This window comes from Peromyscus maniculatus, chromosome 17 (genome assembly GCF_049852395.1).
Source record: "Peromyscus maniculatus bairdii isolate BWxNUB_F1_BW_parent chromosome 17, HU_Pman_BW_mat_3.1, whole genome shotgun sequence".
In the NCBI taxonomy this organism is placed as follows: Eukaryota; Metazoa; Chordata; class Mammalia; order Rodentia; family Cricetidae; genus Peromyscus; species Peromyscus maniculatus.
In genome coordinates, this window is record NC_134868.1 from 6,431,374 (window position 1) to 6,456,456 (window position 25,083).

The 25,083-nt window shown below is 44.5% G+C and overlaps 1 protein-coding gene across 8 annotated transcripts in view; it reads left to right on the top strand.

The window, feature by feature from the left end:
• The window catches only part of Csgalnact1 (chondroitin sulfate N-acetylgalactosaminyltransferase 1), a 329,328-nt gene that overhangs the window by 210,230 nt on the left and 94,015 nt on the right, over positions 1-25,083 (top strand). The window lies entirely within an intron of this gene.

A 25,083-nucleotide genomic window follows, 5' to 3' on the forward strand; every position in this document is an offset into this window, starting at 1 on the left:
GCTGAGCATGAGTCTGCTTGCATGTACCAAATGAAGAAGATCTGCTCCTTGTTCTCCAAGACCATCTAGTGCTTTAGAGGGATGGAAAATGCAGGAAAGTGTGTGATCAGGTTAGAGTGTAGCTCAGGAGAGTGCTTACCTAGTGTGTGGTGGAACTGACTGGGCTCATTTCCCAGAAGCACAAGCAGCAGGAGCAAGAGCAACAAATATGAAAATATATGATCTGAGTCACTTGATGACAAATCAGGATAGAAATAGAGTCATAGAGTAAATTTTCATAAATAAATTGGTATTTAAGGTAAGTGAGAACGAATAAGGTGAGGATTTGGAAAGGGGAGATGTTAAAATAAAGAAAGAAGAGCATTTAAGGCAAACATTACAACATGATCATAGAAATTGCCATCAAAGTACCAAGGATGACAGACAAGGGGCCCATTTTCAGATCAGATATAGTTTAGAGAAGTAGAGCATCTATGTGAACACTCTCCTGCGGTTCAGATGGTTCTGAGATAGACGTGCTAGGTGACACCTTACTCCCTAGGCCATCTTTCCTGGGGTCTAAGATGGAGCACATGGCCTCTGGCTCTTGCTGATGGTTGGGATACAGTAGGAAACAGGACTGGAAGGTGAGGAGAAGACTAAGGTAGAAGGATGTTGAGGGTCGGAATGGGACTTACTTTGTGTATAGTTATTATTGAAGTTGTATCTTAGTAAAACTAAGGCAGCTGTGGAGGAGCATCTGGAGTGGGAAGGCCAGTCTGGGAGCTCTTCCTTGGAACATGAAGCAGAGAAATGTTTAAGGAGATAAGAAAGAGGAGGCAAAGCAGATAATAGACTTTTGTAATATGGAAAAGGTATATATATATCTCAGTCTTGTATGCTCTCATTTCCAGCAATCTTCAATTGTTTATTGCTTCTCAAGTAGGATGGATTCAGACAGCATAAAGCAGCCATGACTGCTTCAATAAGAGTGTGTTTTAAACACTACATTGCAACAATAATCTGGCTGTAAACATTCTATGTTTCTAAAAGTTGACAAGAAGGAGCAAAGAATAACACAAAAGACCTGTGCCTTCCCATAAGCCTAAGATGATAACAAGCTAGCATAGAATTCCCAGCACACAACAATGCTGAAACAGTGTGAATGTCAGGACCCTCTTCCCAAAAGTGGAAAAGAAAAACTCTGGCCAAATATGGGGAGTTAGGAGGTTCAGAAGGATGCTGTCTTCTGCTCCTGTCCAGGAGGCTCTGCACACAGAGGAAGGGAAGAGCAGGCAGAAGAAACCTTGGTCTGTCGTCTGCCAAAAAGTCATGGAGTTTATAACAGGGCTCTGATGGGCACAACAGTGTGAGGATCTGATGGGAGGGAAGGCAGCAGTGGATGGTGGTGAGTACACAGCACGAGATAGGATCAGTGATCTGCTCCATGCCCCCTGGGCATGAGGGCCAAGCTGAATTTGAACATGGAAAATCAAGTTCTTTCTTTTTCAAAGAAGTCGCAGTTGACCTACAATTTCACCTTGCCTCAACTGTGAAGAGGGGAGACAGATGAAGCTGAACTCTTGGGGTGCCTAAGACCCTAACTTCGCTTCCTTTGTATTGAGAGGCTGGGAGCAGAAGAGGGTGGGACTGACCAATGTGATTTACTTGGGAAGTGGTGAGTGGCAGGAACATGACATAGGATTCTATTGGATCGTAGGTTGTGACATTATCTTTCCAAATGACAGCACATACGTACACTCAAAGCTGTCCCAGCTGTTACCGAACTGAGCTTTCCACCGCCTGTCTGGGAGTTGCTTTCCCATCCAAGAGACATCTGATTAGCATAGAAAAACGCATGCCCTTTCCTTTTGGCCCAGATTCGCTTTCTAAATTAAGTGCAGAAGGAGTGAAAATTCTAGCAGATGGATTAATTAGCTAATTGTTTTACAATAATCTAGAAGGCGTGAGCTTTGGGGTTTAAGTCTTTCCAACTCTAAAATAAGGATGCTAGCTGCTTGCCTCCTGTGCTGGAATGTCATGGTGAGCTAGTGAGTAGTCTGTAAGGAGTTTCAAGCTTTCTGAAATCAGTCTAAGGGCTTTATTCCTTTAATTTGTCATTATGGTCTTCTGCAATAGGACATGACAGCCTTATCATTGCCAGTGATTTGGGTTCTTGGGCATTCAGCTTGAAGTTTGGAGCTTATAAACTAGCTGGTATCTGTTGTGTGATGGGAGCTGCCCTGGGGAATGGCAGAAAACATGGCCGAGGCTCAGCAGCATTGTTCTAGAAGCAGTATCAGGTTGCAGTGAAATGTGGAGCAGAACTGTCCCATTGCTCATTGCATGTGACACATTTCTTGTCACCAATCCTTTTCTCATTAGAATATCTTAGAAGTGAGATGTGAAGTCTTGCCAACCTTGTGGGTAATTGATTTTTTTTTTCTGCTTTGCTTTTTGGAAGCAAGAATTTAGCACCTCAGTTATAGCAGTGTTTATATATCCTCATTTATAATTTATAAATGCAGAGAGCAAATCCTCAGTACAAGCTCTGCTGCTTATCGACAATAATGAATGAAAGGGCTTATAGATACTGTGAAATCCTATGTATCTATAGTCAAGGGAGGGTTGGTGAATAGCCATTATTTCCCTTATGATCTTTTTATCTATTCTTATTCTTGAAACTTACTAGTAAATGATAAAAGGGTCACAAAAATGATTAATGAGATGTTAAGAACTCAAACCTTTTGCAGTTTATCTGTGTATATGTATGCTGTGTGTGTGCACATGTGCATTTTTCTGTATGAATATGGATGTGCACGTAGAGGTAAAAGGAAAATTGAGAATGGCCCTTGCCTTTCGCTTTATTAGAGGTATGGTTTCATGTTCTATACCACTGTGTATACCAGCCTAGCTGGCTAGTTAGCTTCTGGGGATTCTCCCTTTCCTTCCCTTCCTTCTTACCTTAGGAGGATTGGAATCACAGACACCCACTACTGCATCCTGCCTTATGTAGGTTCTGGGCTCCGAACTCAGGTCCTCAGCAGTTGCATAGCAAGTGATTTGCACAGCGTCTTGTTTCCTGCCTAGGAGTTTAAGTCTCAAAGTGAAAAGAAACGGAAGGTGACAGATCGTTTTCGGGATCTAACTCCTGTGCACCTGCCACCAGTTTTGAGCAAGACTTGGAGGCTGTAGGGAAAGTTAGTGTCTAGGAAGAACCTTGGGCCATAGCCTTCCCACCTATTCCAGTGCAGTGGACATCCACCTGTTACGTAGTTCTCTGCTCCTCCATTGCCCACCCTCCCCGCACCTCACACACACTCTCCTCTCCTTGGAGCTAACCTACTTCAAAGGATTTCTCATATTCATTGTCTCCATTTCCTTCACAAATACCCTTTAACTTACTCCAACATCTTCCATGCCCACTCTCTGCCACACCGGACAGTTCTACTGCGTCCTTTCTATAAGTGCATTGTTAAAATTTTCGTTCTTCATATTTTTTATTAAGAATGACAACCTCATAGACTCACCCCTCGGCTTCAGAAATAAAATCTTAAGAACAACTGTTCCCTGGTGCCGTCCCCAAAGGCTCCACTTCCACCCCCATCATTCTACCTCTCTCCCAAGGGACAAGTACTGCCCTAAGACAGGTAAGTGTATGTGGACATTAAGACTCAATTTGTCTTCCACGTGTGTGGTCCGCCAGTTCCTTCCAGACAAAGACCATTGGGAGTATGCCACAGAGAACATGGGGTGATTACCTGTAGCAAAGGTTAGGTTAACACTCACTATGGAGGTTCACAAAGTTCATAAATGCTAAGAATGGTTAAGAAACCTATTACTTGGGTTTGGGCTTTGGTGGGGAAAGGCCTGAAGGAGAGATTTTTCTCTAGGTTGAATGCAGGATTATTTCTTTCAATAAATCTTGTCTATGAGGGAGCTAGGTGGCTAAGGTAAGAAGTAGCCGACAAATAGTTTTGGCTGAGAGGTGTTCGGTAATTTATAGACGGTGTTTTTGTTTAATGTTTAAGCAAAATTATAAGACGACCTTATTTTATCTCTTTAAATCATGTCCTCAGAGCGACCTTACTGAAGGTTTATATTTATGGTGATGTTCATAGCCAACAGCAGGATAGTGTGTCCCTGTTGTGAATGTCAGGGCAGCTTATAAACCACAAAGGTGGCTTTCTCCCCTTTCTTTTTGGATTTGAATGAGCTGAGAGAGTGTATTCAGATATAGGGAGCTGAAATACCAGCTAATACAGAGAACATGCCTCGGGTAAGTGGCGTAGTGGCCTTGCTAATTCGTTGTGTGTTACTGTAACCAATCTCCTGTCATAGGCAGTGCACAGAGAAAGCGGGCTCAATTGAATGTCCAATGAGCGAGCGCCATGAGGGCTCCCCTGGCAGTATCTCAAGGCAGAGAGCCTCATACTGCAGATCTGCATGCAAGAGACAGAAAGAGAAGGGGCAGCAGACAGGGAGAGAGGAAGGAGAGAGAGACCATACAGTGAAAGAAGCAGGAAGGAACCCAAGAGGGGCCAGGCTCATGTTCCATGATATCAACCCCTGACGCACGCACGCACGCACGCACGCACGCACGCACGCACGCACGGCGTGTCTGTCTCTGTATCTCTATCATCTCTCGCTGAGGAAATGACTCAGTTCTGAGAAAACTATGTTAATTTCTTTCTATGGGGTACCCCTACGACCTGACACAGAAGTCCCCACTAAAAGCTTAGCACGTGAGCACCGATTAGCACAGGAGCCTCTGGGAGGCGTGCTCCAACCGAATCACCAGAATGCAAGTGCTGAGCACAGAACTGCGGAGCTCCCCATTCCAGTCATGGGTGGCCCTACTGCCGCTGCTTCGGGGAAACCACTCTATGTTGAGGCAACACAGACCTGCTCTGGAAATGCCTCTTGATTTCCTTCGCAGCTTATCTCCTTTTCTTGCCCATGACATTGAAGATGTCTACAGCTGAAGAACCTCACTTGCCCATCACTCTCTAGCACACCCGTGGACCCCTCCAACATCATCCTTTGGCTAGTTTCAACAATGACGTGGACCCTTGATCGCTCTCCAGCCTTGACTTGGCTTCTCTGATGTGCTCACCCATCTCTCCGTGGATATCTCTAGGTACTTCCACTTGCCTTATCAACTTATTATCCATATCCTGAATTTAATGTTTCTGGTACCAAAACCTTGATCCCATTGCCCCATATCAGCAGCCCACCTGCACTCAGACACGATGTTGCCTCATGCCTCCTAGCCACTGCCATTCATAATTTAGTTATTCTGTCTGTCAGAAAGGGTCCCCCCCCCCCCGCTTTCTCTTTCTGGATAAACCCTTCCTCAGAGACTTAGCTGTCTTCCCCTGCACAGAGCCTTCTCTGACTCCTCTGGAGGAGATGGACTATTCCTCCTATGTAACCATTAGCCCCTTTGTTCCTCTGTCATCACAGCTGCCTCATTCCTTCACCCACCTCTCACCTCCAGCATCCAGCAGCAAACTTGAAACGCTTTGAGTTCAGGAACCTTATCCTAGTACTCTTTATGTACTGAGACCTGTGTATCTAGCATAAATAGATTGGAATATATATGCACATATACATATATATATATATATATACACACATATATGCATCTTACCTCTTAAATGAGACCTGGCCCTAAGTGTGGCATTAATCAATATTTGTTAAACATCTTGCTGTCTAAGGATTCCCCCCCCCCCCCGTGTGTGTGTGTGTGTGTGTGTATGTGTGTGTGTGTGTGTGTGTGTGTGTGTGTTTTCTCGTGTGTACTATGACATGTGTACAGAGGAGAGGACAGCTTTGGGGAGTTGGTTATCTCCTTTTAGCACATGAGCCCCAAAATCTCACCCGGGTTGTCAGACATGAATAGCAAACAAGCATCTGAGTCATCTTGCTGGCCTTATCTAAGAATTTCTGTTAGAATTTTTCTAGTCCTAAAATAACCAGGAATTTGATCTTTCAATAAAAATATTAAGCCAAGTATGTTATGTGCTTGTATTTTTGCTTTACTGAGAAAATGCATTTCTCCAAAGTATTGAAATTGATGTTAGATGATCTAGGCAGTGTTTTTCCTTTTAAATTACATATTCTCAGAAACAGTTGTTTTTATTTGGGCTGTGACTCCTAATCATTTCAGCAGTATCTTCCTCAGGGAAATACAAATGTTCCGTTTTACTCTTAATTTTCACCTACAAATCATGGTTCTTCTGCTCTTGCACTTGAGGAGATGTCAACCCTGAGATGGGAACCAGGACTCCTGCTTTCCAACCCTGAGTTATTTTCCCCAGACCTGGCTGGATTTCGTGAGGGAGATGAGTTTGGGTGGAATGTAATACAAGGTGAACTCTGGCAATGCTCGGCCTACAGAGTTGGGCAGATGTTTCTGTCCTCCTCCTCCTCCTCTTCTTCTTCTTCTTCTTTGTTTTTGTTTTTCTAGACATGGTTTCTCTGTGTACCTATGGCTGTCCTGGTAGGACACTCACTGTGTAGACCAGGCTGGCCTCTAACTTGAAGATCCACCTGCCTCTGCTTCCCAAGTGCTTGGTTTAAAGATATACACCACCACGCCCAGCTTATTATTTACTTCCAAAAGGCTTTTGTTTCGAAATAATTATGTATTAATTGGACGTTGCAAAGGTCCTTTTTATGTCTTATTTCGCTTCCCTGTTCCCATGAATATGATAAATGAAATAGAATGTCAAAAACACACACACTAAATACTTCCTGTGACCTTTCTAAATCTGACCTTGTAGGTAGCTCTATAAAAGATGTAAACATCACAAGAGTTTTAATGGGCACTGACAGTGCTCCTCAGCAGGCATAGGAGGAGCCAGGTAGAGTCAATGTGGATGTCTGGGCAGGTGAACAGCTAGTCCAGACGGTAAGCAAGGCATAGGTGAGGTGTACATAAGGGAATTGTCAGGCCTGGGCAGCTGGGAGAGGAAGAAGGCAGAGTGCTGATCGGAGAACAGATCACTGTTTGCACATGTTTCCTATGTAAATAAGGATTTCCCCAGCCCCTCTGATGATCACCTTTGATTTTTTTCCCTCAAGCTAGAATCCTTTGAAATGTCTGCAGGTTCTTGGTGTCAGTCACAGGGGAGATAAAAGCTGGGGTGGCCCTTTAACTCTGTAAAGCACTTGCAAGGTTGTTAATAGAAAACTGGCAAACTTTTCATTTATAACTAAGATGGGGTGCTCTCGAAAGAGACCTCGGCCTGGCAAGTCAGTTGGACAAAGTACACAGTTTCCGTACTGAAGACATATCCTTGGTTAATCGAACCCCAAGCGCAAAGATGCCGAAGTCTGTAAATGGTATGAAGCACAGAGGCCTGAGGATGTGGTCTGGTTGTGTCTTCCACTGTTTCTGGATGGACTAGGTCTTCTCAGGGCACAGATGCTGGCTATGTGTCATGGTGGGGACAGTCTCCTCAGGTGCTGTTACAGCCCCTTCCATCTGGTTCCTGAAGCGGGGCTCTGGGCTGTCGGATACGCTACACTCCAGTATGACCCTGTTGCTCATGCCAGTCATCTCACTGAGCTAAAACACAGGAAATAAACAAGTGAGGGACTTCAGGGACACCCTGGTTAGCCTCCTCTGGCTAAGGAAACTTCTAAAACTCTTGATCATATTGTAAAGCCTTTAACGGAGATTAAGTGATGTTCATTAAAAGCTGAATCCTTCTCAGATTCTCTATTCCACAGGATAATTGCACTTATATCAGTCTTGAGACCCATTAAGTTGGTTCTAGGGGGGAAAAGTCTCACCTTTTCTTTCTACAGAAAGGGAGCTAATATTAAAAAATAATAAAGCAGAAGGGACTGCAACAAGTCCATTGTATTTTCAGCTTTCCCTGGGGCCATATAAAAAAGGTTTGATAGCTCAGAGACAGTCAAGCTAGGAAAAAAATACAGAAAAAAAAATTATATGGTCAATAAAATGGTGAATTTTTAGATTTCCCCACTTTTTATTAAGAATTGGATGAGAATGGGGGAATAGTCAGATGCACAGCACATCTTAGGTCTATGGCCATTTAGATCATGTGTCCCCATCTCCATCTATCTAATAAAAATGTGCACTTCAATAGGAGCCATGGAAACTTCTCTGATCTTTTAGTTCAACATGGTCCTTTTTACACAGTAAGCATTTCGTACGTATTTGGTAGTCAGTTGGACATGACTTGTGTCCTGTCACATGAGCTGGATTTGAGAATAGATTCATAGTGACACAGATGTGCTACCTCACATATGCTCTACGGAAGGGTCCCACATGTGACACCTCGCACAGCCTTAGTGCAGGGGGGAGGGGCTTGGACCTGCCTCAACTGAATATACTGCTGACTCCCCATGGGAGACCTTGCCTTGGAGGAGGTGGGAATGGGGGGTAGGTTGGGGGGGAAGGCTGGAGGGGGTGGCGGGAGGGAGGAGAGGGGGGTCTGTGGTTGGTATGTAAAATGAATAGAAAATTTCTTAATAATAAAAATAAAAATAAAAGAGTCCCACATGCTGGGCTGGGGGCGGGGGATAGTTCTTGCCTTGCAAGCATAAGGATCTAAGTTTGCTTCCCAGAACCTCCATTTTAAAAATCCCTGTATAGTGGGATGCACCTGTAGTCCAGCACTGGGGAGTCAAGGGTGGGTGGATCTCTTGGTCTCGCTGGACTCTTTGGCAGATTCTAGGCCAATGAGAGACCCTGTCTCAAGAAACACCCGAGGAATGATGACCAAGATTGTCTCTACTTATGTACAACTGTATAAATACACACACACACACACACACACACACACACACACACACACACACACTCCCACATAGCATCTTTCTAGTAAGTGTGGGCAGGGTGATGAGCATGCCGTGACTTCAGAGCCTGTCCCTTGCTTTCCTCAGTCGCCTGCTACAAGGTTAGTCACTCCAGCATGAGATAGAATGTTTCATTATTTTGTTCCTTGGAGATTATTCAAACGCAGTTCTAATTTCAACAATCATTGCAGTTCCATGTATATAATCAAAGGACCATTTTCCAATTTTATTTTTCATGTGGAAGCATTTTATGTCCACCCTGAGAAGAAGCTTTTCAGTGAGACTCATAACTAGGGGAGTGACATTCTGTTGAAAGAAGGAATCAAAGAATTCTTTCTCTTCCTGCACACATCTGGATGCTTAGTTGGGAAGGTTTAAGGTCATTCTGAACCCTGGGAATATGTATAGTAGCAGCAGCTGACACTGGCGAATCAATCATGTCATTTTGACCTGCTGACAAATTGCAATTCGGAAGTATGCTGGAGACTGGGATTCCACCCATGTTACTTGCTGTCTGCTGCTGCTGGGCAGCGAGCGTTCAGTGGAACCATGCCTAGGCGTCTAGTGAGTTCTCAGGTGCAGAAAAACTTGCTTGATGCTTACAGTCTCATGTCTACAGCCACAACATATATCGTCCCGAGGTCCACTGTTTCCACCTCCATGCCAGGCACCTTCACATCAATGGCCCCTTTAGTCTCCCGGGTACCATTCTATTCAAATGGGAATGGAGGGAAACTTTTCAGGTTAGCTGCTTGTCTTCCCTCTGTCTTTCTCCCTGAAACCATAAGGCTCCCTTTGATCCTCTAACCCAAAGCCGTAGTCCCTTCCCTCTCCTTTCCTCTTCCCTGCCCGCTCCTTCCCCTCCATTCATTCCCATTCCCCTTTGAAAAATAAACTAGGGTTGGGGGATTCTAAGGCTATGAGTTACAGATCTCTCTCAGAATCTGTAGACTGTTAGCTCTAGGGCCCCAATGATGCCAAAATTTGGAGATGCTTACGCCCCTTTTATAAAATGACATCATATTTTGCATGTAATAAATATCTTCCCTTATATTTTAAATAATTTTTAGATTATTCAGAATACCTAGTACAATGTATTAATTAAACACTTTTCCTGGATTAGGGAATAAGAATAAGTAAAAATAATCTGTGCCTGTTCAATATAAGCACAACTTTTAAAGAATATTTCAATCTATTGTTTGAATCCACAGACATGGAACCAGTGAATACAGAAGGTTGAATGTTTGATTTAAATTCTAAGGTGCAGTTTAGAGGTGAAGGACAGGGTCTTGAGTTTGGGGTCCTGGTGATCATCATGCTTTTACCCAGCTCTGTCGCTTTACCCAACCATCATTCCATTTCTTGTCCCTGACGACCCTGCCATTCCAACCCCTCTCCTATTGTTTACGAGTTGAGCTCCCAATGATGGAAAATTGACTTTGCTCTAAAAGCTGTGACAAGTGCTTTGCATGCACTATCTCAGTTTTCAACACAAAACCTCTTCAGGGAAGACCCTTTAGTGTTTGGGAGACAAAGGCAGAGAGAAACCAAATAAGGCAGGACTCACATGACTGGACCCCAGGAACCCTGCTCTCAACTGCTAAACTGTATCCTGAAGAAAAAGAATATAAAAGATATGTAAATGCTTAGCAAACCGCAAATTGACACAGGAAGTTTTATTTAGTGTCCAGAATTGGCAGGTGCTTCCCTGGGCAGATAGTTTGAAGAATGTAGGCAGAACTCTCTTGCCAAAGCCCCACCCCTGTGTCCAGTTTAGAATCAGCACTTCCAAAAGCACACTAGCCTTTCTTGTGAGTCTTCAGATGTGTGTGCTGCTGTTAAAAATGGGAGCTCCATCTCCTGAGTCATGCAAACCAGACCCCAGACCCTACTTCTGGTGGATATTCTGTCACCTCATGGAATGAGTCTCCTAGTCTTGTGGATAGCATCTGTGGTGGTCTGGCGAGTATGTCCCCCATAAATGCACACATTTTTACACCTGGCCCCCAGTTGGGGGTGCTGTTTGGGGAGGCTTGGGAGGCAGAGCCTAGCTGAAGAAAGAGCCATGTCACTGGGGCAGTCTTGCTGAGTTTAAGATCCTGCCCCACTCCCACTTTGTTCTCTCTGCTCCATGCTTATAGTGAAGGATGTGAGCCCTTAGCTCCTAGACCGGCCCACCATGCCTGCTGCCTGTTGCCTTGTCTTCTGGCCATGATTGACTCTTACCCCTCTGCAGCCATAATCCAAAATAAATTCTTTCTTCTATTTATTTATTTATTTATTTATTTATTTATTTATTTATTTATTTATTTATTTATTTATTTATTTATTCATGCCAGAAGTAGAACAGTAACTAATACAGTATCCAAGAAATAATTCCTGGACCCCCGTCTCTCCTTTTCTTTGGTCCTATTGCCTTAATTCAAATCCTTCCTTATCTGTAATAGGGTAATGATTGCAGATCTGCTATTCGTAATGCCAGTCTCTGATTTATACTCATACTGCCCATGTGCTAAACGTCAACTCTTATCATGTGGACTTTCAGTTTAAAAACCCCACCACGGTATAGGAGTCCTTTGCTGTAACCCTTTCCCACTACGTTTCTGTTGCCCCTTACACACTCCATCTCTCCTGTGGTTGGTCATTCTGACTTCCAGGTCATCCTGCATAGCCAGGAAGGTGAAGCTGGCAGGAAGCACATGCAGAGTCCCGAGGGTGATGCAGAGAGAACACATTTGGGAAACGTTAAACGGTGCTGAACTGGAAAACAAGTATGCATTAAATACATGCTGTATGCAATCTCTTTGGGTGTACAAACCATAACTTCTATTTCAGAAAACTCTGTTTGCAACCACAATATTATGAAATGTTTTCAGCTACTATCATAATCTTTGCTCTCTGAGCAGAGATAGTTGGCCTTGGGCCTAACGGCAGGAGTCTGGTGTGAGACGCTAAAGGGAACATAGGCAGTACCAGGAAAGACACTCAGGTTGGGTGAGCTGGAGCCATGACATTAATAAATATTGTCTACAATATTAAATTTTATTTTGTCAAAGAGGAATATAAATAGTTATTTGTTTTGGAGCTTCCTATTATATTTTTCTACAATCGATCTATCATCTATCTGTCTGTCTATCTGTCTATCTATCTATCTATCTATCTATCTATCTATCTATCTATCTATCTATCTATCTATCTATCTAAGGACCAGTCTGGCCTCAAACTCAGAGATCCCCCTGCCTCTACCTCCCAAGTTCTGTGATTAAAGCCATGTGCCACCACCGCCCAGCATTATTTTTCTACACATTTTGACTCTGTTTCCATTCTCAGAGAGATGCTATAAAGAGAGGTGGCTTTGTTGAACTTGTTTTATAGAGTTTCTAAAATAATTCTTCATGACGTGTACTTTCTCTAGTGCTCTTATGTAATTACAACCTTCCAAAAGGAAGCCTCTCCTTTGTGTGCTGATGGCTGCCTTGTAAACGGGGAAGGGAGAAGGGGGAGACGTTAGGCTGGTAATTTTGTCTGACAACAGTGACAGTTTCCTTCTTCACCTTTTTCGCTTCACTCAGCTAACAAAACTCTTCCAAGACCCCATGAGGGCAGGTCTGACCTCCTTCCATTTGGCATGTTCCCTGTTGTTTTTTTCGGGGGCATGGAACTAGGGACCAATAAGTTGGTTGATGTCTGGGATGGAGAATGGGATGCCAGATGCTAACCACAGAGAAGAAAAACACATGACCTTTATGTGGCCACAGGTATCTGAGTTGGCCCTTCCTTCTCAGGTAGTCATTGCTTATACCAAGCAGAGTGTCCTACCTAGCGGCCCCCAAGTTGGAAGTGGGAAAGGTTCCATGCTCACCTTTAAGTCAAAGTGTGGGCCCTATTCAAGTCAGATATTAGTAGGTTGTCTACTTGGGACACTATGTCCTGTCTCTAGATGGCTTCTTTGCTCTTCCCTCTTGCCCTTTGTTGGAACGCTGCCATACATACATACATACACACACACACACACACACACACACACACACACACACACGTTCCCATATTATCATTTTTTTTTTATTCTGTATATGCTGAGTTGTTCTCTTTGCTCTCTAAAATGTAAAGCTGACTGCAGAAAGTCATTGTAATATTCTAGAATTAGCAAACCTTCCATCCTTCTGGGGACTATGATAGCCAGCTTTATGTCCCTCTAATAGATGCCTGAGATCATCACCTCATTGAATTGATTGATTTTGGCCAATGGTTTTGCACATTCCAGTTCACGTGTGATTGTCCCTTTGCTTTGGGGCTGTGCTGGGAAATATAGCATGTCGAGACCACACAGTGGAATAAAACCACTAGTCTCGTGGCTGAGATGCAAAAGAGAGAAGCAAGGGTCAAGGGTCCATTATCTCCTTTCAGAATGTGACTTTCCCACCAACCTGAAGCCCTCCCACTGGGCTCTTCCTCTTGAAGGTTGTAGTACCTCCTAATAGTGCCAAGCCAAGAACCAACGTATTAGCACACAGGCTTTGGAAAGCACGCCAGACCCCCTAACCACCTGACCCTGTTTCTTGGCCTTGGAAAATGGAGATCAGTGGCTTGCTATTGAGAGTATCACAAGAGTGCAGTGAATCTCCAGCAATACAGGAGGCTCAACTTTCACCTACTGCCCCATGCAAAGCCTTTTTTCTGAGACTCCCAACGAGACCATACTCCCAGGGTAGCTTTCTTGGTCTCTGAGCCGGCTTCTCTCTCTTTCCCTTTATTGCAGTGTTTTCTATAGTTTGCTTTGCTCTCGGAGATCTGAGGCCCTCGGTCAACAGTGTCTCCCACTCTGCGCTTCCCTTGTCTCTGCTGACATGACCTGTAGCACATTTTATCTGAAAGGCAAGAGCTCCAGTTTGCTTCTTTCTGTGTTGTTTTTCACGGAATGAAATTGAAAACATTTTGCCCAGAGCTACCAGACCCTATCTATGCAGCACAGCATGGCGTGATTCACTCTGATCTCACCTTGTGGCTAATACTTAGCAATCAGCACTCAGCAGCTCCACCTGCAATTTGTGTATGACATTGTACTTATTGAATAGCTTCGAGCATGGCCTGGGTTCTAGGCATTGTTTTCTCTTAATTAGTCCCCTAATGTTCATCATGTTCATTACCAACATGAATTTCACTGGAAAGCTGTGCTGCATGATCTCAGGACTGGATCCCTCTAAGCATTCACTTCTCTGCGTCTGCCCCAGTGCCAGGCTGGCTTTGGCTGCAAGAAGGAGGCTAAAGTAACACCATGGTGCATGACCATGGCCATGGCTTGATTCTCAAGAGGAAAGAAAAGAGCACAGTGCTTGGCATCTGAACACTCCCATTGCTGCCAGCCACCATGCTCACTGACCTAGAGCTGTTCTCTCTTACTTTTGAAGAGACGACTGTCTCTCAGTTAATTAAAAATTCCACTTGCCAGGGTGCCTTCTAATTAAGATGTCTTAAACTTGATATGCGTGTATAATCTTCTGGCCTCTGCTCAGAAACACTTGAACGCTGCAGACATCGTGTCCCGGGTCCAATTGGGGAACAGTAACCCAAAGGCTCACACCGTTATGCTTGGATATATGATGTTTGATATTGGAGTGTGGGATTGATAGCCAGTGACAAAATGTGAATCACAGCTGACTGGGAAGCAAGCAGCTCGAACTAGGGAAACAACTCTTCTCCTGTTGGGGATGCTGGGGGTTCTCGTCAATGGAAAGCTTCACCCTCAGCTCAGAAACTGGAAAACTGGGGTGCATTGGGTCTGCAATGAGGAGCGTGTGCCAGCAAACAGTTTGGATTATTGAGGATGCTGGGCAGTACAGTCTAGTGGGTACACGCTGAGGCTGAGAGTCATCTGGAGTGGTGCTTGGCCACTGGCCCGGGCTGGGCACCTTGGACAAGTCACTTCACTGCTCTCTAAGCCTCAATGTTCTTATCTTTAATTGGCTTAATAAGACTTACCTCATGGGATTAAATGAGATAATGCTTGTAAAGTGCTTAGTGCTGGTGTCTGGCCTGAAGTAAGTGCTCACTAAGTGGCCGTAATTGTGAGAAGTAGGAGGGTGTAGGAAGCCTTGCTCTAAGGGTTCTTGTCTCGCAGTGCCAGGGTGGCTCCCAACAGCACTGAGGAAAAAGCAAGCTAGGCAGATCCCTCTGCAAGGGTTCACAGCTGACTCAGCTTACATCTCTGACGGAGACATCCTACTTCTGGGAAAAGGGTCTCCATTCTACCCAGGTCCCTTGAGTAGGGTCCTATTATTCTGTCTTTGCACCCTATTGACTCCACATCTGCTGCCTGTGCCGACCGACTGCCTCAAAGCTCCCTGAAGCCCGAATGAAGATGGTAAGGGGTGGGAATGGAAGACACTTGCAACAGAGAGGACCCCTTCGAGAAAGTTTTCTCTACCAAGATCTACCAGTAAATGAAAAATAGAAAGCACAAAGGGAGAAGAGTTAACTAAGGTGGCTGGGAGAATTTCGTACCTTTGCAGTATGCGCCATTATCATGATTAATTTGTATATCTTCATTTTCTGATTAGCCAACCTCAATTTATTTTCTGCCTTTCTCTTGTTCTGCATCTATAGATGGGAAAATGCTATAGGATGATTATTTAAGGAAATGGTCTTACAGAGGAGAGGCTGTAGGGCGCCACCAAGCTCGGGAGTCCTTAACTGAGGAGTAAGCAGCAAGCCAGTTCCATTGGGCTATGTGTGTGCTGAGAACCAGCTCTCAGGGACTGGGCACGGGGAAACCTCACAGGGCAGACCCCCGAGAACCATCTTAAAGCTGCGTCTGGGTCCTCTCAGTTAGGAGGAAGGAGAAGTGAGCTCCCGGTCTGAGTGTGTGGCTGAGCCGCAGATGTTGGGACTTCCGGAAGGAGGCAGCGGAGCCCAGAGCAGGAACATCCGCCTGAACCCAAGGTTCCCTGTCGAGGAAGGGAGCAAAGCAGAGCCTCCTGGGGCTCCAGACTCAGTCCTGGCAGGAACTCTGTCCTGTGAGTGACTAAGAACCTCAAGCAGTACTCCTGGGTTTAGTGGGGCCACCTGTGTGAAAATGCTTTAAAATAGTTTATACATCATTATTTCAGAGATGCTGCTTTGTAAACACACAAAACAACATTGTGGAACTTGATTGTAACTTACAAGTGAGTATATTTACATATACATTACTTACCCGAAAGCTACTTACTGAGCTAGGGGAATGGCTCCATTAGTAAAATGCCCACCATGCAAGCCTGAGCAAGGCATGGGCCCATGTGTCTGTAACCTCAGGGCTGCAGGGGTGGGCACGTGCAGGTCTTTGTGACTGGCTAGCCAATTGGTGAGTGCTGGATTCAGGCAAAACCCATCTCAAAAATAAGGTATAAAGAAGTTGAGGAAGATGTCTTATGTCAACCCCTGTATATGTATATTCAGGCACCTATATGCACGTGTGTATGTGTGCGTGTGTGTGCGTGGTGCGTGCGTGCACGTGTGTGTGTGCATGCATGTGTGTGTATGTGTGCGTGCGTGCGTGTGTGCGTGCGTGTGCGTGTGTGCGTGTACGTGTGCATGTGTCTGTGTGTGTGTGTGCGCGTGCGCGCTCGTGTGTGTGTGTGTGTGTGTGTGTGTGCGTGCGTGCGTGTGTGTCCGTGCGTGTGTGTCCGTGTGTGTGTGTGTGTGTGTGTGTGTGTGTGTGTGTGTGTACACCTCCCATCCACACACTGGATGCCTGGAATATGCTATTTATTTTTAATAAGTTTAGGGGCATCTGTTCTCTACTGGTGCTAAGGGGGAGGTAGCAGACTACATAGACCCTTCTCAATGAGAGGTCTGAGCCACTGCTTGGTGTTAAGCAGCCTGGTGTCCTCCCTAGAGAGAGTCAAAGAGTGTGTCAGGCTCTGTCACAGCCAAGGAGAAATGCTTGGTAACTGACTGTTGGTTTTTCTCTGAAAAGCTCATGTCTCTGAGATTTGGCTTAAGCATCCCTTAATTTATTCAGTGGTAGCTGATGTACCTCCCTCCCGACATCCACTTCTGCAGTCTCTTTCAGGGGCGCACCTAAGGCTAAAGCACTTGGCACATATCTATATGCTGACTAATGACTCCATGGAGCATAGACACCTGTAATCCAGAAGGAGGTGTGGGGAACTGAGAAGCCCCCGATGAAGCTTTCAGTTGGACTGGGAAAATAATAAGGCATCTGTCTGTTTTCAGATTATTTTACCTACTATGAAAGTACTCTTGGCCTTGAACTAATTAAGTATACATACCATGCAGATTATTATAAATGCGATACAACAGTTGCTAGGGTAGTTGAGTACTCTTATTTCTAGAAAATGCAGGTGCAGACATGCATTTTTATGTGCACATGTGCATGCACTGAGAGTAGCATCTGGAAACTTTAGGGTCTTTCAACCCTAATAAAGGTTTGTTTTCGTCTGACTTCAATCGACTCTCCCATTAGTTTCTTCAATAGAGACCTTTACCGTCCTTTACTGAGCCGTACGGGCTTCTCCTGCTGTGCCTCAGGCTCTCCCTTCCTGCTGTTAGGCTGGTGGGGGGGGTTAGTGCAGTGTCTAACAGGAGATGGTGGGGAGTGGACAAGAAAACCCCGCTGAGGGAGCTGTTCTGCCCTACACGATAAAGTGGAACCATGTGTCCCCAGCGACAAGTCAAAAGCAAAAGATGGTAGAAGAGATGGCTCAGGGATGCTTTCTACATGTCTCTTCTGAGCACCACAGGGGAGCACCCCTTCATTCCAGGGACAGAGGCACTTGTGGCGTGCTCCACCATCCTTGAATCATGTGACCTGCGGCTCATGATAGTCACCTACGTCTAAGCAGTACCCCATTGTTGACTCCAGGGTTTTGTACAGGGTTCCCCTAGAACATTATTAAATTCTACTCAGAGTTTAGTACTTCCCCACAGTCCTTGATGTTAAAAATAAAAGAGAGCTGGTTTGTCATAAACACAAACTGCTTGCCAGTGAAATCTTGGGCTTTGGAAACAGGTGCTGTGGCAGAGAGGACATTGAGATTCACATCAGAGAAGGATTTGGGTGCCAGCCATTTGGCTTTGGGCTGTGAGGGGAGGCTGACAGCTTCTTTGAGTCTTCTGTTTCCAAATGGAGGTGTGGTTACAGGAGCACCTTTCTGACCACATAAGATTACTATATCATAGGAAATAAGCATGTTAAAGCCATATCACAAAGTAAAAACAAAAACAAAAAATGTGCTATTTGCGAGTGTCCATTTTGTGTGAGTTTTCAAGCCTGTAATTCTATGCATCAACTCTCTAGTGATACATAACAAATTATCCCCAGACCTGGAAGTTTAAAGCCTAGGGACTTATCACATCTCACAAGAGCTTGGAAGTAGTTGCTTAACTCGGTGGTCTGGTTCAGTCTCTCGTGAGGTCGCCCTGAAGCTGTCATGCTCCTGTCAATTCAAGGTCTGTCTGTGGCTGAGGAATCCATATCTATCCCCACTGGCTGGCCCGTCTCAGTTCCCCACTGGATATTGCCTGGAGGTTTCAGTTTATCACTTCATGCTCTGTCCCAATGGGCCTCCTGAAAAGAAGGAAGGAAGAATACATTGTAGAGGGAGGAGGTTGGGAGGGCAGAAGGGAGAGAGAGAGAGAATATGAGAGAGTGAATATGAGAGAGTGAATACCCAAAGTAGAAGCTGCTGTCTTTTAACACATAATGTGACAAATGCCACATCACCTTTTCTGCCCCGTTTGGCTGGTGACTCGCTTCAAACAGCAAGTACATGTGGGACAAATCAGATGATTGTGGGAATACTAGGATTTAGTAATCTTGAAAGGTCACCTTGGAAGAGGGCCGACACACCCCACCTACAGGAATTTAAGCAGGGCTTTGAGGTGAAGAGGATTCTAAGTGTCTAAGCTCAGCTGATGTTAGATTCTATCCATTTTGGAGAGCATTTGCAAACCCTGAATAAGAATGAGAATCCTTACATACCATCCTTCCCATGCTTACCCGGGATGCTGTGTTTATCCCCGAGATGTGATTTGGTGTCCGTTCTGTTGGTACAGTTGGTCCTTTGCCTGGAGCCTCATTTGCTTCCTGGCAATCAAAGAGCTTGCTGTCCACACCGGAGTGGAGCTGACTGGCATGGTGGTGCTGGGCTTCGGCCTACCACTTCCTGACCCAGCAGACACTGCCTGTTTCTTTCCTCCATCTCCTGGCTTGCCTGCACATGGGGTGGAGAGGTCTTGCTGGATTTATTGCCTCTCCTTGAATGGTTCCCTTTATCACTCACAAGGCCTCTCATTATGCAGCACTCTGCTGCCTGACCTGGTCTCTTCACGAGCCCACCATCTTTTCTGTGTGCTACAGAATCTGACAGCATTTTGTCCACAGGGCTTGTCCTGGAGTCCTTCGTGATTTATGAGCTTCTTGTGGACACAAATAGACTTTTGCAGGTGTTCTGTCATGGTGCATAGATCTCGTGACCAAAAGTCTACTGAGAAGGAAATGTCAACACCCTTCCTAATAGCAATGCCCGCTCCGAGTACAGAAATTCTAATATCTACTGCTTCTCTGGGGCAGCTTGTAGGCTCAGTTCGGTTTCATCGCCTGGGAGCTGAGTGGTAACAGCACTGGAATATCTTAACCGATATTGATCATTCCTACCATTGCCCTACCCCAGTTTTATTAATTTCTATTTATTTTCTTAGGTCTCATTCTCACTCTGACATAATAATTATAGATGTGAATAGGCACGGATACTTTACATCTGTTTTAATAGCATTCGTCTGTTTGGGGTTCAAAGTATAGTTCTTTAAAAAGATATAAGTTCCTACAAACTGACTAAAGATGGGATTTGTACTTAACTCATTTGTTGTCTCTTCCTCCCTCTCTGCCCACCCTGTGTGTGTGTGTGTGTGTGTGTGTGTGTGTGTGTGTGTGTGTGTGTGTGTGTGTGCATCAGCATCTATGTCGGTGTCTGTTTAGAAGTCAGAGAGCCAGCAACCTTGAATGTCAGGAGTCATGCATCCACCTTTATAATACAAGGTCCCTCACTGGGGCCTGAGACTCACAAATTAGGCTAGACTGGCTGGTCAGCAAGCCCCAGAGATCCGCCTGTTTATGCCTTCCTTGGGCTACACCAAGCTTTTCACTCGAGGGCTGGGAATCAGACTCAGGTCCTCATGCCTGGCCAGCAGACACTTTCCCAACAGAGCCGTCTGCCAGCCTCTCACCTGCTCTTTTTTTTGGGGGGAGGGGTTGTCTGTTTGTTTATATATAAAGGCAATCCTAGATAGAATAAACCGAAACTAATATTGTTGGGTCATTGCTGTGTTCTCCTGGGGAAGTCCCCAGATGTTCCTTAGTCTGGGTGCATTGTCAGAGCTGTTGTCCACCCTACACTTGGAGTCTGGAGAAACTCATCCCATTGCTAGATTACTTGGCAATGGCCCATATGTCCTCCAGAATACCTGTCTCCAAAACTCAGGAAGAGCTGTCAATTCCTTAGGCACCCCCTAGCTCTATGTCTTGCAGTTATAAATCTCTTTGGGTTATTCTACTGTGGAGGGATAGAGGCTCGCCCTCTCAGAGAACACTCCAAGTGTGAGAGCACCGGTCCTATTCAACAGGATCCCACACTTCACAGGAGACTATGGAGAAGCCACTCCCCCAAATGGTGCCACGCTCAGAGCTCTTCAGAATGACAGCAAAGCTCATAAGAATGGTATTGTGCTTTGTGTCTCCGTCAGTCCACTGGTAAATACAGTGGCAAGATGTGGCCTTTGGTAAATACAGTGGCAATATTTGGCACATCTCAGACTCATCCTTGGGGGCTACCAGGAGGGAGAAAGTGTTGGGCAAAACCCATCAATGAGGATGAGTGAATAAAAATGTAAGTGGCAGGAAGCCTGACAAACGGGAGGATTTCTGACAATAATAAAACCCAAGTACCCACTTCTTTTCGCCCAAGCATCCCAAATCAGTTAATGACAGGGTTGTCTTCTTCCTCCACATACCCTCCCCGTCCCAGAGATTTCACGAGAGACTTCGCTGGGCTGAAAAGCTGAGTTCCCTGTCTCTTTCAAACAATAGCACAGTGTGACTGTGATCTCATAAAGCTATATTTTTACTGTCATCTGGAAAGTGTAGTAGTCCTTGGTAATTACATGGTACTTTCCATCTGCGAGAGAGTCAACACTACATATACGTTAAATCTAATGCTCCAACTCCTCTGCCAAGACCAGAGAGGGTGCTGTGCTTTCACTGGTCCGCCTGTGTCTTGCTAGATTATCTTTTCTGAAGCGGGCAGAGCTGGTAAAGTGACCCCCATCACTTACTGTGAGGCTAAGTAAACTGTCTGGGTTTTCCACAGAAGCAAGAGCGCTGAGGACCAGTGTTTCCTAACTGTAGCAAGCAAATACTCGTCTGCAGAATATCAGCCTCGGCATCATCACCAGTTACTATGTTTGATTACAGATTCGATTCCTAGAAACATTAGGAAATATTTTGTCTGTTCAAGGGTGCAGAATGTTGTTTCTGATGCATTGTCTGCTCCCAACATTTTACATAGAAAAAAAAAATTGCCGACTCTTTGGCAGCAGGCTTTGGTATCCTGTTTTTTTTTTCTTTCTAAATGTCTGTGCTTCCATTCTGTAGTCTGTTCACTCTGCTGAGAATTTCCTTTGCAGTGAAGAAGTTTCTAATTCCACATAATAATAGTTGTCAATTCTTAAGGCTATTTTCGTGCTTTCAGGGTTCTATCCAGAATTTTTTCTCTATACATGTGTCTTCTTTTCTATGTTTATTTCTAGTGATTTCATTTTTTCAGGTTTTAATTTAATGTCTGTTCACTTTAACTTAATGTCCTCTTTGAACTGATTTTTGTACAGGCTGAGAGACACACCGATACAATTTCTTTCTTCTTCATGTCAATATCTGGTTTTGCCTGCATAGTTTAATTAAATAAGATAGGTGTTTCCAGGAGATGTTTGTGACAATTTTGTCAAAAATTTGGTGTCCGTAGCTGTGAGGGTTTATTTCCGGGTCCAGTTTGTGTTCCATGGCCTGCATGAGTGAGCCTCACATTGTCTTGGTCACTGTGACTCTGGACAACAGTTTGAAGTCACATGTTGCGGTAATTCCAGCACCATTCTTTTTGCCCAGGATTGCTTGGCCATCTGTGATCTCTGTGTTCCCATATGAAGTTTAGGATTTCCATCCCCCCCCACACACATACCAATCCTATGAGGAATGTCATTTGAATTTTGATAGAAATTGAATCTGCCCATTAATTTTGGTAGTGTAGCCATTTAAACATTTTAATGAAGGGTAGGGAGCATGCTAGAGCACATGTGGTGTGTTACTGGAAAGGGGGATACTGGGGGCCACAGTGGGGAGAGGAGCAGCAAGTTGAGGTCGTGAGTGATTGGGGGAAATCAACCAAAACCAGGTATGCACAAAAATATGGCACTGAAACCTGTTACTTGGTTTGCTGAAGAAAATTGAAAAAGTCTGTTGTCTCACAAGATGTCTTGGTTCCCTTGGCTCCTTTTCCTCTTTTTCTCTGATGAGTGGAGTCCAGATAAACTAATGAATTTTCAAAGTCAAACTAACTAGACTTTAAAACATATTTTACATGTGTGCGTGTGTGCGTGTGTGTGTGTGTGTGTGTGTGTGTGTGTGTGTGTGTGTTTATACACACAAGAAAGTTGGTTTCCTCATTCTACCACATGGGGCTAAAGCATCCAAATAATCAGGTCCAGGCTGCGTGTGTGCGTGTGTGCGTGTGTGCGTGTGTGCGTGTGTGCGTGTGTGCGTGCGTGTGTGTGTGTGTGTGTGTGTGTGTGTGTGTGTGTGTGTGTGTATACACACAAGAAAGTTGGTTTCCTCATTCTACCACATGGGGCTAAAGCATCCAAATAATCAGGTCCAGGCTTGGTGGAAGGTGCCTTTACCCACTGACTCATCTCACGGCAACCCCTAATACTTGTAAGCAAAAGACCTGTGGGTATAACAGATAGCCTATAGTTTTAATTTTCTGCTAGTGTTTGTTGTTTGAGACAGGGTCTGTCTACAGAGCCCTGGCTGTCCTCGAACCCAATGTAGACTAGGCTAGACTCAAATTCAGAGATCTGCCTGTCTCTGCCTTTGGAGCACAAGGATTAAAGGCGTGTACTACCACTGCCCTAGTTTTAATTTTCTTAAACATAGTCTTAATGCATTGCTTCAGTTAAACCAACATGACTTCAATCCATTATGCAAATGAAACATTTATTCCATTAAAATTTGGTAGCATGATTGCCTCTCTTAATTTTTCACAGCACAATAAATTGTGTTGAATGTTCCGTTTCTTTGTTTTTTGATTTTCTTATTTTGCCTGTAATGACAACGTATTTAAAATAAAAGTCTTTAAAATGGCAGAATAATGTGATAACATGTCCTCACTGATAATTTAATACTTGGCTATAATGAGCTTGTCTGAGAGATTTCATTAAAAACAGCAAGGTGCCTGAACATCAAAACCAAGATGGTTTTAATCACAGAATTATAGTAATTATACAAATCCTGAGATTTTCATCAGACATAAAAGGCTTCCAAGGGCAAGCATACACTTTAAACCTTATACTAATAACTATGTATTGTTCTAAATTATAGTTGAGAGACTCCTTGGGGCTATAGAAATACTAGAGAATAGATCAGAGAGAAAACGTTATATACTAAACTTTTACAATTTTGGTGGTGTGGGGACATTGGAAAGAGGCTTGTCTCCTGGGCAGTGCTAGAGGACCTCCCCTGTGTGAACACTGAATGTAGCAGGTGCACAGTGCACTCAGGACAGGCCAGTGAGCCTGGATCGTCATCGTGCTTGAGTGCAGAGAATGTCAGTGGGACTTCTTTCCACCGGGGGAGCTGGAGGTGCATTTTGCCCGGACTCTTTCTTCCCCTCTGGGACACAGCACTTGGAAAAGGAGTCATTATTGTCCCAGAACCTAGACTGCTGAGGTTGAGAAAGGACACTAAAAATTATTTCATCATTATAGGGATTATTGAAAATGCCATTTTCATAAAGTGGCAAAGTGCAGGTCCTCCTTGATTTTAAGAGACCTGGTATGTAAAGATACACAAGTAATGTTTTACAAAGATATCCCTAAACAAAAGTATTTATTTCATCTAATTTTATTGGTTCGTTGATTAATTTATGGCTATGAATACAAGGGTGATTAAAAAAGGGGGGGACACTTCAAAATTAATGTGTCAAGAGATGTTGTCTGTGGCAGAGGAGGGAGGAAGGGTGGCCTTGGAGACATGGAGATGGTGAGTGTGGCTTGCTCCCCCTTTATTACAAGGATTAGGTGTTAGGGGAAGACACAGAAGTCCTCATGTAGACTGGAAGAGGTATGCCTAGATAACTTGAGTCCTGACAAGATAGCATCTCATCCCTGCTCTCCTCACCCATCCCTGGCTGTGGCAAACTCCTCGCTGCCACTTGCAGGGATGACTGGAGATTTGGTGGGACACCTGTCATAGAATCCTTCTTTGTATTTGTGTTTGAACTTCTGGATACGGCCCTACTTGTTCAGAAAGCTCACCGTCTGTTCTGATGGCCATTGGGCCTGCCTCAGAGGTATCCACACGTGACTGCAGTCCTCCTCCTTCTGGACAGCACCAGCAGAGCAGTCTGCCACCAGTAATTTCAGTGCCATTGAAGTATTGCTTTTGTGCATTAAAATAAGTGTCATCGTGAGGAACTCCAACATACAGAGAAATAGAGATGAGTCAAAAAAAAATCAGTCTCAATTCTCAACAGAAGTACTCTCTGCATTTATCAGTGGTTCCCACCCATCTTTTCATGTTTCCTTTGATGCATATTGTGTTCTGATATACAAACACACTTAAACTTAATTATCTGCCATAAACAATTTCAGTAAATCTTGGGAGGGCAGTCAATTGACTATTGATTGCCATAGGGAATGAGCCCTTGGTGTCTTAAGCAGTGGACTGCAACTTCATGTAACTGAATGTGGGGTTCATGAGAAATCCCGCAACTGTAAGGTTTCTGAACACATAGTGACCAGAATTGCTTCAAATCCAAATCCCCAATGAATCCATGTGTTTCTAGCAGTACTCACCCAAGCTGCACTGGGAGACTTCACGGAAGCCTTGATTCTCAAGACAAAACGTGCGCTTTGCATTGCACATACTATTACACCATACAACAACAGCGAAGGCCCAAAACACCCCAGTCCGGAAGTATGTTAGGAACTGTGGTGTATTTA